This window comes from Artibeus jamaicensis, unplaced genomic scaffold, assembly GCF_021234435.1.
Source record: "Artibeus jamaicensis isolate MK-2021 breed Jamaican fruit bat unplaced genomic scaffold, CSHL_Jam_final contig_467, whole genome shotgun sequence".
Taxonomy (NCBI): domain Eukaryota; kingdom Metazoa; phylum Chordata; class Mammalia; order Chiroptera; family Phyllostomidae; genus Artibeus; species Artibeus jamaicensis.
This window is the reverse complement of record NW_026521845.1, coordinates 1,245,174-1,262,265: the sequence shown is the minus strand read 5'-3', so window position 1 is coordinate 1,262,265 and position 17,092 is coordinate 1,245,174. Positions and strand designations below refer to the sequence as shown.

General features: G+C 49.7%; 1 protein-coding gene across 1 annotated transcript in view; it reads left to right on the top strand.

Moving 5' to 3' along the window:
* Positions 1-2,304: 2,304 nt before the first annotated feature.
* Positions 2,305-17,092, top strand: part of DISC1 (DISC1 scaffold protein) — a 242,247-nt gene continuing 227,459 nt past the window's right edge. Inside the window, exon 1 of the mRNA XM_053667294.1 lies at positions 2,305-2,356. The gene's annotated coding sequence lies outside the window, so the exon portion shown is untranslated. The remainder of the gene's footprint in view (positions 2,357-17,092) is intronic.

Genomic DNA, 17,092 nt, shown 5'->3' with positions numbered 1-17,092 from the left:
GAAAATGTCGGCTGTCCCCACCAAAGTACATGGTCATGATTTTAACTTGGAGTGGCTTCAGAGGACACTGTCACCAGCAGCTGGCACATCCTGTCACGCATGACGTCATTTCTTATGTGATGTGATGTGAGTGCCTGAAGCCCTAGACAGGTGCTTCTAAAGGCAGCACTGATAGATTGCAAAGGCAAATTTTACTTATGTCGTGATCAAGATACTTCCCATTACCTCTCACTGTTGTGGATTAGTGATGGCTAACGACAACTCGCCAAGTGGCTGGATGGATAAGACACTGGACTGGGGGTCCGGAGGACGCTGAGCTGGTGGTCCTCTGACTTCTGTGGATCTCAGTGTCCTTCCTTGTGGAAACAGGGACGCTCATGTCAGCCCTCAGTGTAGAATTGTGGTGAATTGTCTAATACAAGCATTTCCGTAAGAGCTCCTCATAATTTGTACTGTTCATGTGTAAAGAGTTGCTTGTATTACAAGTTTGGTGATACTGTCTCTAACATCAGTTCTGCCTGTAATCTCAGTTTTGCTGGATAGCTTGTCCCTCGCACTCTAATCCGGTCCCCAGTCCCTGGTCTGAATCAGCCTAGGGACCAGTAGATGCTGGCTCTGTCATTTGCCTCTGTGCACAGGAAGCTGTGCCACTAAATGAGTCGGGTCAGGTCGGACATCGAGGGAGGCCTTGGGTTTGGGAATCATCCGGGACGTGTCATGAATTTGACCTTAATCAACTTGTTGGCATTGGTCTGCGCCTTGTCCTTTCCCCTCCCCCGCTTCCTGGTCTCAGCCTCATGACTGTTGCATGTTCTCTGCCGTGTCTGAGATGGGCTGTTCCGACGCCAAGCCCAGCACTGCCCGAGGGCCGAGCAGGACGCAGACCGTGTCACAGGGGAGATGGGAACAAGACCTCGTAGAGGGTGTACTGCTCAGTCCAGCTTTGTCCCGCTTCTGGAGTGGGAGTGCCGCCTGGCCCCTCCACCAGGCAGCCCGTCTGCTCCGGGGGTCCCGGGGTGTGCCACCAGGCCTCCCTGGTCTGTGACCGATGATCTGACAAGGGCTTTGCGGAGCCCTTCGGGACGGTTTTGATCCTTCTCTTGCACCAGTGCTTTGATGCCACACTTGGCAGCCTGAAGGCAAATGATGCCCTCCCCTGCGTGCTTCCTGGGCCCCAGAGATGCTTCTGGTCTTGGCGGGGGTGGGGGGTGGCGGCGAGCATGCTGCTGTTGATGAGCCTGCAGGGAAAGGGCTGGCACTGTTGAGGCGCCATCTGAAGTGCCCTCACCATCAAGGTGAGCGGTTGCTTTGGCACAGGTGGTGCTGTCTTGGGCTCTGAGTGTCCAGGTGCCGCCTGCGCTGAGAAGGCCTGATGTGGGTGATGTGAAGGGGTCAGGGAGCGTGAAGATTGACTGACAGAGCATATATACTTGGGTTGGCTGTGAGGGGCATTCTGGTTCTAGGCCCGGTCAGTCGTTGCCTTTTCAAGCTGTGATTTAATCTTGGTTTTGTCTTCATAAAATTGCCATCCGTGTGAAAGGTAAGGTCGGTGGCCTTCTCCATTATGACCCGGTTTGGATTTGGTGTCTTGGACTCTGAGAGTTTACCTCTCCTCTTGCAGAAAGTAATTCAGTGCTCTGGCTGGTATCATTTCACACCTGAAGGGGGCACTCTAACCTCAGGAGGCGCTCTGCACAAGCAGCTGCAGCCAGCCTGCCTGCCACCACTGCTCAGCAGGGAGGTTTGCCCACTCCCTTGGCTTCTCTGGTGTTTTGTCTCCAGCGAGAAAATAGTCACCGTTCCCAGTGACTTAATAAACCTCCATAAAAATGAAGCAACCCGAGTGCACCGCGGGACCGAGGGGACCAGGCTGCTCCCTTTCCCACTGAGCCTCACGGCTCCCCGTAAATTTCTGGAGCTGTTACTGAGTGGGTTTTCACTGAGGGAGAACTTCTGTGAGGCTGGGGACTTGGCAGGCCAGCTGGCTAATCCTTTGGGTGTTCTTTCGACATTGTCTGCAGTGAGTGTGGGAGTCAGAGGCCCTTCCGTGCAAAGAGAATGCCCGCTTGTTCCCCGGAACCCCGGAGGAGCCAGAGTCAAAGGGGTTTTTTGTTTCACCCACAGAAGCCGCCCAGGAAACCCCAGCTTCAGATGTGCCTGTGCAGCCTCATTGTCCCATGGGATCTGGCCGTGCTCGGACCACCGGGGAGTGAGGCAGCAACTGCAGGAAAGAAAGAGATGACGCGGTGCCGCTCACACGGGCTGGGGGCTTGTGTGTGCAGGCACGCAGGCCTGCGTTTCCCCTGGACCCCGGCGCCCCAGCGCCCGCTGGAGCAGGGAGCGGTTGCTGGGGAAGGTAGTAATCGCTGTTAAAGGCCTGAGTGCAGTCCCGCCTCCTCGTAGGCACTCGGCATTGCCTTTAGGGGCTATTACGAGATTTCAAGTCTCTGCCAGAAAGCCTGCCACTTACTAGGTATATGACCCACAACAGGCCATATCATTTCTCTTATTTCTAAGGCAGTCATCTTATTTGTGGGACTGTTGGGAGGATTACATGAGCTAAGACACGAAAAGGGGTTAGAAATCAGTAGCATATTAGGACAGGTGGGCTGCAGCCTACACCTGTGCAGGTGATGTCCCTCTGAGGGTACCTGTCGAGGGGTGGGTGCGGACATCACCTGCACAGGTGTAGCCTTGACATCCAAGCTGGGCCCTGGCACGGAGGAGTACGTGCTTCTTTCTCACTCATCAGGCCAGAGGGGCCTCCTTTTCTAATTTACCTTCCCTGGGGCTCGTCTTTTCATAGCTCATCACCCCAGAGCGGGGGAGGGGGTGCCTTGTGAAAACTTTGCTCAACGGTACTGGTCCCGAATGTGCTAGCAGCACCCTGTCAAAGAGGAGGATGCTATTACTAGTGCAGTGGACAGAACCGTCTAGACGGAGGGTGTGACTCACTTTACCTGGCTGCAACTTGGTCATTTCACTGACGGACCCGATTATTGAAGTCAGAGGAGCGATCGTGCTGTTTCTTCAATTCTAAATTTCCTGCAGGGTTTTCCTCGAGGCCAAGGGCTCTACTCCCCTGCCTCCCAAGGCTTTCCTCACCTGTCCTCCGGAAGGGATGTGTTTTAGCACAGGGCGGGAGTGCAGGCTGGTCATGCGCTCTGGGTCCTTGCCCACTCTGTGTGTGCTCTTTGCCGCTGTGGCCGGGAGTCTGACAGCAACACCAGCCTGGCTCCCTGGCCTGCTCCCTTCCTGTCGGATTCTGCCTGTAGGGGTCCTGGTGGGGGTCCGCCCCGGCAGCAGGCGGAGAGCTCCCTGGTTCTGAGTTTTGCGGTGGGGCAGTTGCAGGTGAGGGTGGCGATGTGCGTCCGGAGCAGCTGGGACAGGTGGCCCTTTCCCCAGCCTCTTCAACCAAGCATCAGACGGAGCGGACTCAGGGACGCGACGCTGAGGTCTGATCTCTGCTGTTCTCCCTTCTTCCTCTTTGCTCCTGCTCCGCCTTTGTTCTCTCCAGTTCTCTGCATGCCTTTGTGACCATCTCTCTGTATGTTTTTTTATGAACAGTTGAGTTTATTTCAACGGCAAATATGGAGTTTGTGCTTTAGGGAAGAGTTCTACAGTAGTTATATCTGTAGGAACAGTTTCCCACACTGACAAACATGTAAAAGTCCTTTTGCACTCTCCTCGGCACTGACCGGCACGCAGACTCTGTCCATATTCACTTCGATCCATCCACAGAGTAAACTCAGGCTACTTCTCTGCGAACGGTGGCATCTCGGTGGGGGCGGGAGACCTCCCGGAGTCGCAAGCAAGTCCATCTGGAAGTGGGGATGGGGAGAAGCTTTAGGGCCAGGAAAGGGACATGACAGGGTCCACAGGAGGATTAATAATACAGTGAATGTTCCAACGTAGCTTTATTGTTTTTAAATAAATACAAAAACATAGTCATTATTAAGAAAACCAAGCCTGGGAAATAAATGGCTGAAGAAGAAATGATCACTGGAGTCCCCGCTTCTCACGGTTACTTCTGCGGTGAATGTCCATCTAGAGGGTTCTCGGAGCCCACGTTACCCGGGCGGGATTATGTCGCATCTTGTTTCCTAGGCTCATTTTTTCCCACTTGTCAGTGTAGCACAGAAGCATTTTCAAGTCATCAAACGTTGTTTCGTATCGATATTTCTAACGGCGACAGAGGTCCTTGTGTTTGTTCCGTGACTCAGTCATCCTGTCATCCTCAGTTGACGTGCGTACAGTTGTCACCCTTTAGATCGTGCTGATTTTTATTCAGCTCTTGTATTCACGGCGGTGCTAGTGCTTTACCGGATATTCAGGGCTATCCATGGCTTAAAACCTTAGAAGTGGGCTTCTCTCCCACGCAAGGCTCAGGCCCCCCTGCCGTTTGCCAGGATCACCTTGAGGCTCCAGGCTGGGATGCAGGGGCTGCTGGGCCTCGCACGGCCATCCAGAGACTCACATTGACACAGGTCCCACCACCTTAGGCACGTGGCTCCCAATCATGCCCTGGCCTTTGCCATCAAGCTGGCAGAAAATGGAAAAGAGAGAAGATTTCAGAGGAGGTTTTTAGGCGTCGGAACCGGAAGAGGCAGATACGGCTTCTGCTCATATTCCATTGGCCCGCGTTAGTCACATGGCCACACGAAGCTGCAGAGGAGGCTGGGAACTGTCACCAGCTGTGAATGCAGGAGGAAAGGGAAGTAGGCTTAGTGAACATTGGCCAGTCTCTCCCTACTACTGGTCACCAAATTCCCATTTCACTTCCCTCTCACATCTGGGACCCATGTACTCCCCTGCCCCCCATCAAGAAGGAGACACCACAAGTCCCAAGCAGCCAGTGGATCTGGCTTGCCCCTTAGTACTTCCCTCCATCACATGTAGAGGAGGATCCTCATGGTTCTGTGACTTACGAACTAAACAGAAAAAAGTGATTTGCCTCCTCCATAGCCCCTGTCAGTTTTTAGTGGTGGAGCAGAGACAGTGCAACGGCACTAAAAATTCCGTTTCAAACGGGTAAGACGAGGTGGGTGCTGTCGCAGGTTCAGAGCAACCGTGGAAGCTGGTGGTGGGTGCGCAGGTGAAGGCCCCCGGGCAGCGGGTGGAGAACTTTCTCCCCGAGACTTCGATTCTGCTTTCTGAGAGGCAGTCCCTTGCCTCCACGGTCCCTGGCTCTGTCCTGCCAGGTTCCTCCTGTCTTTTATCCTCCATGGGGACATTTGAAGCAGTTGCAAGGGTGTGAACAGCTTTTGCTGTCCTCTGTTTGGTGGCCTGAGGGTTTTTATTTTAAGGCTAACTTAGGCATTTTTTAAAAATTAGGCCACACATTTCTGTCAAAAACTTCATGGGTTTCTCTTTTGTTTTGTTCCATTACATTGCTCATAGTGTACCAGTAGTTAATCCCAAAGCTTTTCTCCAGACGTGTGTGTGAAGTTGGGTTGGTGGTATTCCTTTAGCACCCACAGCCTTCTTTCTGAACAAAACGGCCATCGCTGTGGTCCTCAGGCTCAGGGGCGGGGGCAGCGCTCTTCATCAGCTCTCGGCCACAGGGCTGTCTTCGGGCTTTGTCCTCAGAAGGGTTTCCACTTTTATTTCTTACTGCTTGAGATTAGAAGCAGTCAGCTTTGCCAACTCTCTCAGCACACACGCTTCTGGTTTCCATCCCCGTTCATTTCTGTGTGCCAACCAACAACTTCTTGACTGAGCAGATCTCTGTTTAATATTGCTTTAGTATTATCTGCACTATTTCCATTTTAATACTCATTTTCTACTTTCCAAGTTTTTTCCTTAGAGCTACAAGCCCGGTTGGCACTGGGTCCGCTTCTTAGTGGCAGTGTGACGGGCAGAAAAATGGCCCTTCCATATTTGCCTGGACCCTGAGCGTATGTGACCTTGCTTGGCAAAGGGACTTGGAAGAGGTAAATACGTCAAAGCTTTCTTAATGAGAAGATGATCTTGGATTTTAGGAGTTGGCCCCATATACACATGAGAAGACAGGGGCGAGTCAGAGAGAGACCTGAAGGGCCATGCTGCTGGTTGTGAGAATGGAAGAAGGGGTCACACCCCAAGGAATTCGAGCAGTTTCTAAAATCTGGAAAAGTCAAAAAAACCTATTTTCCCCTAGCGCCTCCATCAGGAGAGTAGGTAGCACTGCTGACCCCTTGATTTTAGCCCAGTGACACCTGACCTCCAGAACTGTAAGGGAATGAATTTGCATTGCTTTAAACTATTAAGTTTGTGGTAGTTTGTTATGGAATTGCTTCCTGCTCTCCTCACCCTCTTGATTTCTGAGCGAGTTTGCTAAAATTCCCTCTTTCCTTCACAGCTCTCCCTCCCTCTGTCCACATTCCAAGTCATTCGGGTCATCGCTGGTGGGTGGGTGTGGACAGTTCTCAGTTCTGCTCAGGGGCATGCCATGCTCATGACCTTCTTGGCTGTTTTTTCTACAGGGTGGTGCCTGGAAAGGAAAAAGATGACCCTACAAGGGTCACCTTAGACCAGGGAGCAGTAGGTCTCCTATCTCCCGCCATCTAAATGTTGGGTCTCTTCAGTATAAGCCGAGATAATGCTTATGTTTTAGTGCCCAAATCACAGTGGCCACTCGGGTTGAATTCTACTGCCAACTTCAACCTCTCCGCTTTTCACATCATATGAAAGCAAAAGACATTATGAATTGTTCTTGTGTCTTGGAGAATGTCTGCCATCTTGAATCATGTAGCTTTTGGCCCCAAGAGGAAAACAAAATTGTTCTGCATTCATCTCTCTAGGGGAAGGTTTAGAGACTGGGCCAATAATAAGGAGAGACAGATGGAATTCTGAGAGAAAGATGGCAGATTCTAGAGCTAATCTAATTAAAGGGCTATGAGAACTTTTCATTGGTGCATAAATGAAATATGACAATCAGTGTCAGCTAAGAAACCCTTAGCAAATATCTAATCTCATTATTTTTAGCATTACATAGAGATGTCACTTTTTTATAATTAGCAGTATAATATAAAAGACACAGGGCAGGCGTGTGCCTATCCTTTGTGTCCACCCCTCCCTACCTACTACTCAGATGGTATAGGATGTTCTGACCATCTGAATCTGTGACATGTCCCTGCCACTTCCAGCTTGGAACCGTTCCCTAAGGGTGAAGTGCTCTTAGGGAGGAGAAAAGGCTTCATCCTAACTCAGGCATCAGGGGCCCCCAGGGTTGATTGGAAACGGGAGAATCTGGAGAGGAGAGCTCAGGGCTGGCCTCAAGGAAGGAGGGACTGAGTTTATAGAAAATTCTTAGGGATGGAATTATTCTATTAAAGTCAAAATGGCTGTGCCCCATACCCCTGGGCTTCCTGGGATTTGTATTTAATTGTTTATGCATGTCCAGGCAACTATTTCAAACCAGGACGCCAAATGCAGTATCCTCAAAGTGGGTAGACCAGCTGGCTCCCCTACCATGGTGGCCCGATGCAGCTCAAATGCAGAAATCCTTACAGAATAGGCTGCCTCCTCAGAAAAGGGGGAAAGCAGTTGGTGAGATTATTGCCATTAACTGTAAGGTGCCAAGAGGACCACAGCGGTCTCTTTCTGGTTTGGAGAAATCTGGGACAGTCCAAGGTTGCCAAGGGGTGGAGGAAGAAATTGTTAATTTGCGCCCTTGAGCTTGGTGGCCTGGCTGCTTTGGAGTGTACCTGTCTGGAGGCGGCACGGTCAGGGCTTCAGTGCCCTGTCCTCCTCCCTCCTGGCCCCGATGAGCTACAGGGAAGTTGTTCTGCTCATTCAGTCTGCAGTCGCATTAACATACAGGGTGGTCGCCATTTTCACTTCCCATGGCTGGGCTGCATTCTCGAGTTAAGGTCAAATTGCTTTCTACTTTGGTAAACCCACTTCGCAGCTCTGCCTGACCATAGGTTAGTTTTAATTTAAAATTCCTTTTCTTTTAAAACTTAGCAGTTAGCGATTGCAATTGCAAAGCTGGTGGGGCAGCCCAGATTCTGGGACTGTTGGTGGTGGGCGGGGCCTTAGTGAGGGGCAGGCACCTCATTGAGTTCTTCTAGGAACAGAATGGTCACTACATAAATACATTATGTGTGATGATGTAAATGAGAGTGTTTTGTAAACTGTAGGCCAGTCAACAAATATTCAATAGTATTAGCATTTGTAAAGATTTTTTTCCACCGCTGCCAGCTTTGCTTACAGCGTGTGTTTTTGTGAATATAAGTTTCATCTAGGAACACTTTTCATCCTGAGCATGTGTCCTGTACAGGTGTGGGAGATGTACCTGTCCCACAGGGGGAAGAGATGGTTTTCAGAGCCCTGGGACTTGACATGAAATACCATTGACTCACATTCTTACATTCCCTTCTGCCAAGAAGAAAGCCTCAAATTACTGCTGGTGTATTTTTAACCTTCTCTAAAACGAATTTCCTTTTGCAATAAAGAGGAAGCCAAGGAGGCTTCTGTCCCAAGTCCCTGGCCAATGACAAAAATACACTGTTTTATTTTCATGGTCTTTATTTGTATGACAGTCTTCTAATCATGGCAGCTGATCGTCATATCCTGTTTCTGGTGTAATGCCATAAAACCGTGCTTTAAAATATACATATTTGAGCAAAAAGAATGATCCAGTTGAAGCAAACTATGAAAATATTGTTACAGGTGCTGGGGGACCGGGTGATGTTTGGGACCCACGGCTGGCTCTCTGTGGCTCTGGAGAGATGGGGCATCGATCAGAGCCCGGCCCTCGATGATGGAGGACACCCCGCTCACTCTCTTTCACATGAAGCTATTTACATATTCGAAAACAATACTCAAGTCTTTCTTAAGGCTTCCCTTTTTAGACCACTTCCTTCTAGCTGTTCCCCCGTGTTCGGCATGTGTTGCCCCTGCCCTGGGTATGTGCGAGGCTGCTGAACTCTCTTGGGGGAGCTGCCTGTTCACTCTGTGTATAGACGCAGTCCTGGTCCTCATTCCCCAAATTCGATGAGAAAGAGAAGTCAGGACCAAAGGGGATTATTATTCACAGGGTTGGGACAGAAGGAAGACTCACAGGGAGGGTGATGCCTGGTGTCATTTGGAGGAGCAGCTGGGGAAGAGTCACAAAGCAGAACCGACTGCAAACGAAACGGAGTGGAAATGTGCATAGCAGGCGGTGGAGGCAGAAAGAGTTTCAAGGTTCTTGTTGGAAGGTCCGCAAGAGCGTTGTGGCTTCTCTACACCTGAAGGCTTCTCATGTCTGAGATTGTTTGGTTGGTTAAATGAGAGATTGTTTGAAAAAGGCTTTGAAAAGCCAGGAAGTGCTATCCAAACACCAAAAGTAAATGTTCATTATTTAATACTGTTATTTTGTATTATCGCCCTTAGAACATGTATATTCTGGTGTGTATTTATAATTCTCCTAGTCGTTTAGCCTTAGCTCACTCTTTAAAAGGATCCAACGTTCCCCAGGAGTCCTTTTGTAAATGGCTTCGCCGTTCCTGAGTCCTGTGCTTTGATTTATTGCTTGGTTTTTTTTTTATCAGGAAGGCCATGGTTGTTAATGGTATCCAAGTCCATGAGCGTGGAATATTGACTTTTCGTTATCGTTACGATGTTTTACATTTTGGCTGGGTATAAAATTCTCGAGTGCCCTCACTTCTCCCGAATTGAATAGGCAGCGTCACTCGGCGTTGATGGTTACTTTGGAAGCCAGCTTGGATTTTGCCCTTTATATATGTGAGTCGAGTTTTCTCTGAAATTCCCATAGGATTCATTATTTTTCTTTAGAGTTCACTGGTTTTTACCAGGGTATCTTATGATGTTGGTCATAATATTTCAGTTTTTTCCTGGATGGTGTGTATACCTTTTATCTGTAGGGTTAGATTTTTTTTTATTCCATAGATGTTTTCTTCTCTCTTTGGTTCCCTATTTCTTTTTTCTTCCTGACAGACACCTATTGTTTATTGCCCTGAATGTACGTCGTCCTCTCTTTAACTGTTGTTTCCTTGACCTTTCCCCCTGCATTTGGTCATTTTTCTCAAGCTGATACATCAAATCACTGACTGTTTTCAGTTGACCTGTACCTTGTGCTGCTTCTGAGATGGCTTCTCATTATGAATAGACTGAATAAACACCTAGGCAGGCGTCAGCTGGCCTATGGTGAATCTTCCCAGGTTATTGTGAACTGGGGTTGGGGGAATGTATCGGTTTTGGTGTCTGCTCTTGATTTGACCCCAGTTTCACAGTATGTGGCAGATATTCTGTATAGTTTTGAGAAGCAGTGTAGAGTTAAAAGCACGGCCCTGGAGCGCGCTGCCTGGGTTTCCCCGCTTTGCCAGTTGTCTGCCCTGTGAGGGTGGGCAAATTACTTCTCGGTGACCTGGTTTTCCTTATCTGCACGGAGAGGTTAGTGATAGGGCTCTTGGGAGAAGCATATGAACTACATTATTAAATGCTGATACCAGTGCCTGGCACAAACAATACACAGGCACCTCGTGAGAACCTTTGGGACAAATGTCCGTGCAGTCAGCCCTGTCAGTGGTCTCCTCCCCAGCCCCTCAGCCTAGTCTGTCTCGGTGGGCTTCACAGAAGTGCAGCTGAGTTGCCTTCTTGCCCCTGGGGTCACCTGATTTGGAAGTTTCTACCTCTGCTTGTAACATGTTGCTTCAAGCATTCATTTAGACTGTATCCAGGATATATATCTGGCTGATTAATCTATAGCTCTTAGATTCTACTTTTTCCCTTCTTGAAGCCAGAACATGTGCCAATTTCTGCTCTTTTGGGAGGTCCATGTTTTTCAAAGCTCACTGCATATATTTTTGTGATCGTGCGTCTGAGCTCTTGTAGACCTGGATCATAATCTGTCTGCCCTCATTTGGGGACATGAACTTGATTGGAGTGACTAGTTGTTCTCATTCTGTCTTCTCGCCGGTCTTGGGCTTCAGTTTCTCCTAAATGATGCTACCACCGTCCTTTCCGATCTGAAGATCATTTTCTTTAACAGAGGTGAAGGCTGAAAATTCGAGCTGTGTAATTCTGCCCTGCTTCTCTCTTATCTGTCACCACTGCGTCCTGACTAGTGGGTCTGTTGCGCCTGCCGTCCTTGCCCTGGTCTGTCTGAAGCACACCTTTTTGAGGTCCTTAGCATATTCACAGTTGTAACCCATCCTGGCATCTTTCTGATTGCTTTGGGACCCCTTTGCACTTATTCCTGTAATTTCCCTCCTATTTATCTGCACACGGGCCCTTTGGAAATTTCTTTCTTTCTGACCACTTCCCTTGGGCTCTCAGAGGTACTTGCCCACTTTGCCTGTTTTGGGGTTGTGCTAATTAAGTGCCTTAGGCACTTATGAAAAGCTGTGTCCCTTGACTTCCTGCCTGAGGAATTCTGGGTTGGGAGGGTGGGGAAAGGCTCAGAAATCCGCATTTTCACAGGCCTCCCGAGTGACTTCAGTGCAATTGACCCCCAGACCACACTCAGGCACAGCTGCTTTGGAGTGTCAGCCTGAGTGACCGTTCTGTTCCTTCGTCAGCTGGTCTCACCAGGTGTGCAGCCTCAGATCAGCGATCCGGACGCCTGTCAGAGCGGATATATTGCGGTGTAATGGAGCACTTGTCCGGCACGCAGCGTACCCAGCACTATGCTGAGCGCCGAAGGAGGTTATAGGAAGAATTGCTTTGTATCTTTGTGGCCATGCGTATGTAGTTCTGCTTGAGGACACAGTTAAATAAACTTGTAACCAATGTACTGACAAAGCCTGATGACAGAAAACTGTCCAAACCTGACCCTGAAACTCACTTTCTAGATGGAGTGAGGATTTATGTGGTGTCCCTGACCTCCCAGGTTTCTGCCCCACCCCGACCCCCGTCCAGGCTCACTCCCGATTTTAATCAGGTCAGCCTCTCTCCCAAGATTAGTTGTAGAATTGAAAATGTGCCCACAGGCTTAATCTCTGGACTGGTGGGTTTAGAACAAAGCTCATTAGAGATTTCTGAGTGTAAGTATGTGAAAAGTCCACTGCTTTTTAAAAGGTGTCACCGATAATGAACTCTGAGAGCCTTGCCACTCTGCACACTGCACGGTGGGCTTACATGGAATTGTATGTATCAGTGGGCATCCCGCTTACTGGTCACGAGGCTGCTCCAACCAGGAAGCGTGGCGACATACCTCCCGTCCTCCCAGGTTCCTCCATGGCCCCCATGGCCATTTCTCAGCCTCGTTCCCACACTTCTTCAGTGTAATACATGAACTAAAGCCATTTTATTACCCAGGGCTGCCTCATTTATTTCAAAATGGGCTGTGTGCAGAAGGAAGCCCTATTCCATCAGCAAGAGCTGACTCAAAATTTTAAAGCCCGTTCCAGAGGAGAACAGACTTATCTAGTTCATTTTAGCTAATGGAAACCTTATTAAAAAAAGAATTAGGCCTCCTACCACTGCCGGAGGATAAAAAATAAGGCCCGAAGACAGAAAGGTAAATCAAGAAGTAGGGGGGACCCTGATTTTGAGTTTTTAAAAATACTTTTAAAATATTTTATTTATTTATTTTTAGAGAGGGCAAGGGAGGGAGAAAGAGAGAGAAACATCAGTGTGTGGTTACCTCTCACGTGCCCCTACCCAGAACCTGGCCGGCAATCCCAGGCATGTGCCCTGACTGGGAATCAAACCTGCAACCCTTTGGTTTGAAGGTTGGCACTCAATCCACTGAGCCACACCAGCCAGGGCTGATTTTTTTGTTTATAAAGTATGTGAAATGTTACCTTTCTCCTTAACTACTCATCTAAAGAAAGTAGCACCCCAAGGAAAGTGGGGCCTGGTCCGGGCAGGCTCATGGAGAGGACTTCTGCCAGCTCTGGGGGAAAATACAGAATTACTGAAATTTTCATAAGTGTCTTATATTTGTCAGGAATTGCATACAGCTTGTCTGGTTCTCTGATAGTTGGGAGATTTCCGTGGACGTCTTTGCCTTTATGCCTTCCCTTTTAATTTCTCTCTATTGTCGTCTATCCTCTTGAGAAGATAAGAAGAAAAACCCCAAACAAAACTGCCTCTGAAGCCGATCATTGAATAACGTTACTGTCATTGGTTAGCAGATGCCCCGCACACACAGAGAGAAAGAGGGGGACGATGAACAGTGTCTCTCTTTTTTTAAAGACTGTCTAGGAAAATCCCAAGATGTTACCAGACCACGGTGATGACTTCCAGTGCCCGGAAGAACTTGGGGAAGAAACAGAAGTCCCTTGAGACTGTATGTCACCACTTGCCACAAGCTCTGATGGGCCTTTGAAGATACATGTCAGTGATTTTATTACGTCCTGAGAACAGTCCTTCAAGGTGTGGGGTTATGTCCATTGTACACCTGAGCGAACAGAGTCAGGACTGACTCAGCAGCCGGCCCAGGATCGCCGAGACGGGTCGGACAGAGTCCAGACCCGGCTCTTCTATTTTCAACCAGACCCTGTCTCTGAGTAGTGAACTGGTACATCTCGTGTGTGACAGATGAACTTAGCCACCTGCACTGGAAACTCGGGGCTTGTCTCTGAGCACCCTACAGTCCAGGGTGACTTGGTGTCGTCTCAGAAGGCAGGACAGGAGTGAGATGATGAGGAAGAAACTGACGTGCACTGCCTTGTATTGTTCTTACCTGGTACAGGCGGCTAACAGAGAAGGCTGGTCAGCGGGGAGCTGGGACAGGACGGGAGAGGAAGAACGTTGGATGTGTACACGCTCCTTGGCCCAGGAGAGGCGGGGAGGCAGCCATGGGGACTCTTCAGTCTGCTTGGCTGGCTGGGGCGCTGCATTGCAGAGACGTTTGCTCTGAGATTGTCAGCAGCACTGAGCTTGGTGGATATGCCGGGGGGGAGGTGGTGTGGACAAGGGGCTCCGAGCACAGGCTCGCTAGGGGACCACCCAGCAGGAAGAGGCGGGTGACTGACAGGCCCCAGGTGAGGATACTGAGGCTCAGAGAAGGCCCACTTTGACCTCAAAAGTGGGGCAGGTTGACACTCAGAACTCTCTCCAGGACACTGTTCTGCCTCCTTCAGGTCTTGTTGCCTTGGGACGCTGAGCATTGGCTCCTTTTCTGATGGGTGGTCAATTGTGGAGACCCGTGCACGGGAGCGACTTGAGCTCATGGAGACAGACAGTGCCGCAGCTTGCTGGCCGGTGCTGCCACTGGGGGACGCTGTCCCTCGCTGCCGCTCCCTTCCCTGCCTGGTGAGTGGGGCGGGGGACTGTACCGCTGACTTCCCCCTGGGTGACCCAGCTCAGGCTGGCCTGTGCCTGGCAGTGACATCCAAGAGTGTCCTCAACATGGCCTGCTCTGGCAGATGGCTCTGGTGTGAGAGTTTCCGCGACGCTCCTCTGAGCAGTGACTGGGGGAGACAGCAGCGTGTCGTTTTAACAATTCAAACTTCATAAAATATGCCACTTGGGGAGCTGAAGCTTTCAAAAGGAGATCAGTTGCTCTCCACCGCACGGAAACGAGCTGCTACAACCAAAGCCGCTTTGGGCCTGCAGGCATCACACATCCCAGACTGGGAGGCACTGCTTTGTTCAGGAGATTTCGTGGTGGAGAGGCACTAGGTGGGCAAGCAGGGTCGTGGGTTCTTCATCACTCGTCTGCACTGTTGTGGGGGCGCCCGAAAGCAGCTAACACCTCCTAGGTCCTCCCCCCTGTAATCTTCACCCAGTGTTAGTGTTTAAACAGCCCCTTATTTGGAGGTAGTGCCAAGGTTCACTTCAGTCCAGCCCCCTGCCTCCTTACCATCAACTCCCAGTGTGAAGAGTGTGTGAACCAGTTAGGAAGGCTTGCGCTCCCTGAATGCAGTTGAGTCGTGGCCTCTTAAAACTTAGAAGCTACACATGGCATCTCATCGGGAAGTGAGACTAGAAAGACTTCTTGGAAGAAGAACCCTCAAGTGTAGACGGAAGACGATCATATTTGATTAGAAACTGTGTCCTTACATTTGAGTTACAGGTCACCTCCAGCACACAGCAGCGTAGGGCAGACCTTTATCACCTATGGATCCTATAGTGCAGGCTCTTTCTTCCTCCCTCATCCCAGTGCACCAGGTTCCAACACTGAGATGTGGAAAAAAATACTGAATTTCCTCCTGTTTGCTAGTAGGACCACCGGGCAGGGCATTTGCAATGCTGTAATTGTATCATTTTTCAGGTCAGCCATTTCAAGTGGCACACACTTTTGATGTGAGCTTAAATTCTGGGTATTATAAAAATTTAGTGCAAACTTGGGACTTCCTTGAAAGACGCTGCAGGCTTGAGGGTACTGCTTATGTGTGAAGTGCTGACAATTTGGGATCATTTTTTAATAAACACGTCTCGAATTTGTCATGCAAAGCCGGGCATTTAGAAAGCCGGGGAAATAAGCCCATGCATAAAATACAGCATTAAAAAGGTAACAGTGAACTTGCAGATGGACTTGCAGGAGCAAAGCCGTCTTTTGTTGGGGGGATGTGAGAGCCGGCGGCTCTGTACTTTGAAAACGAGAGCAGCAACTTAAGTTGTTTAGTAGTAGTTTAGAAATAACAGCTACAGAGAGGGCTCCTTCTGGTCCATCCATATTTTATTAGGGCAGCAGTTAAAAATTCATTAGAGACACCCATCTGGAGCTGGGAGCACTCCTGGGGGGTGTTCATGTGGTGATCGGATTTTTGAGTGGCTCTTTACAGGGAACAAAAAAGACAGTCACTTTGAGGAATTAACAGCACCGCGGAGTGAGGTTGTTCGGGGATTTCGGAGCAAACTCGTTCCTGTGGTTTATGAATCTCTTGCTGCCAGGCTCCCCAGCTGCTTTCTTCAGTTGGAGGAGGGAGGAGCTCCAGGCATAAAAAGGAAAGAAAAGTGAACAGGGAACTGGATCAGAGAGGTGGTCAGGGATTGATCAACAAGAGAGCACAGGTTGAGTGTCACGTAACAGGTGGTGGGTGCTCTGAGTGTGTGTATGTGGTGTGTGCAACTATGTGTGTGCATGTGTGTATACATGTGTGCCTGTATGTGTATGGATGTGCATGTGTGTGTATGTAGATCCCTGTTGGTCCCCTGGGAGCCTCCGCGTACAGAAAAAGGTTTAGAGTCTGTGCTGAGGCTGCTCTGGTTCACCTTTGCCTTGAACTTGGGGCCATGTCCGGTGCTTTTGCTTTAGGATGATAATCTTGTCTTTATTCCTAATTGAAAACAACACTGGTTTTGCATGGTTACCCTGTGCCAGGCGTGGGATCGAGTGCTGACATTCGTCACACTGCCTGACCTGCTGCAGCTCCATGTGGCAGGGTCCCATTTCACAGACAGGACTTCCTGTGCACCCAGCAGAGCCGCCCCCCGCCCCCCCAGGTTCATGCAAAGTGGCGGCGAGAAATGCTCACTCAGACAGTCTGTTTCCGAGTCCTGCCCTTTCCTGCTGCAAAGTGTGGGTCCCTCCATCCTGTGTGCATGTTTTCGAGGTTAACAAAGACAATACAGTGTCCCTTCCCTTCAGTCAGTCCCTGCCACTGCCAACAGCGCCCATACCCACGGTGCAGTTATTGAAACTCAAAAATCAGCATTGGTACACTGGACTGAGCTATAGAGCTTACTCGGATTTCCCGTTTTCCCACCAATACCCTTTCTTTGTTCCAGGACCCCAATGTAGGACCCCAATGTAGGACCCCATGATGCATGCTGCCTGTGTGGGTTTTGACCCTTAAATGCCGCAGTCGGCTGAATGTTGAGCCCCAGTGGGCCGGGTCCTCCTTGCTGCAGATTAGGGAAGTGAGACAGAGCACAGTGTCGCTGGCCTCCTGGCCCTTCCTCCTGGGAGGGCGCATTTTGGGGCCCAGTACTCCCCTGGCTGACTGAAAGTGGAAACCCGGGTGGGGGAGAAGATTCAGAACACACGCAGGGGGATGAATTTTAACTATGGACCACTCTTTGTCCACATGGAGTGGTTAGAAGTTAAAGCCACATTTCAAGAAGTAAAAAATGTTAGGGGAGAGAGATTCTGCAAAGAAGCAACCTCTGCAGTGTTGTGAACATCAAGTTTACGATGCTTTGAATTTCAAGCCTGCTAGGAGGGTCAGCAGGACTGTCCCCTAAAGCAGAGCTCCCCAGCCCTGGCTGC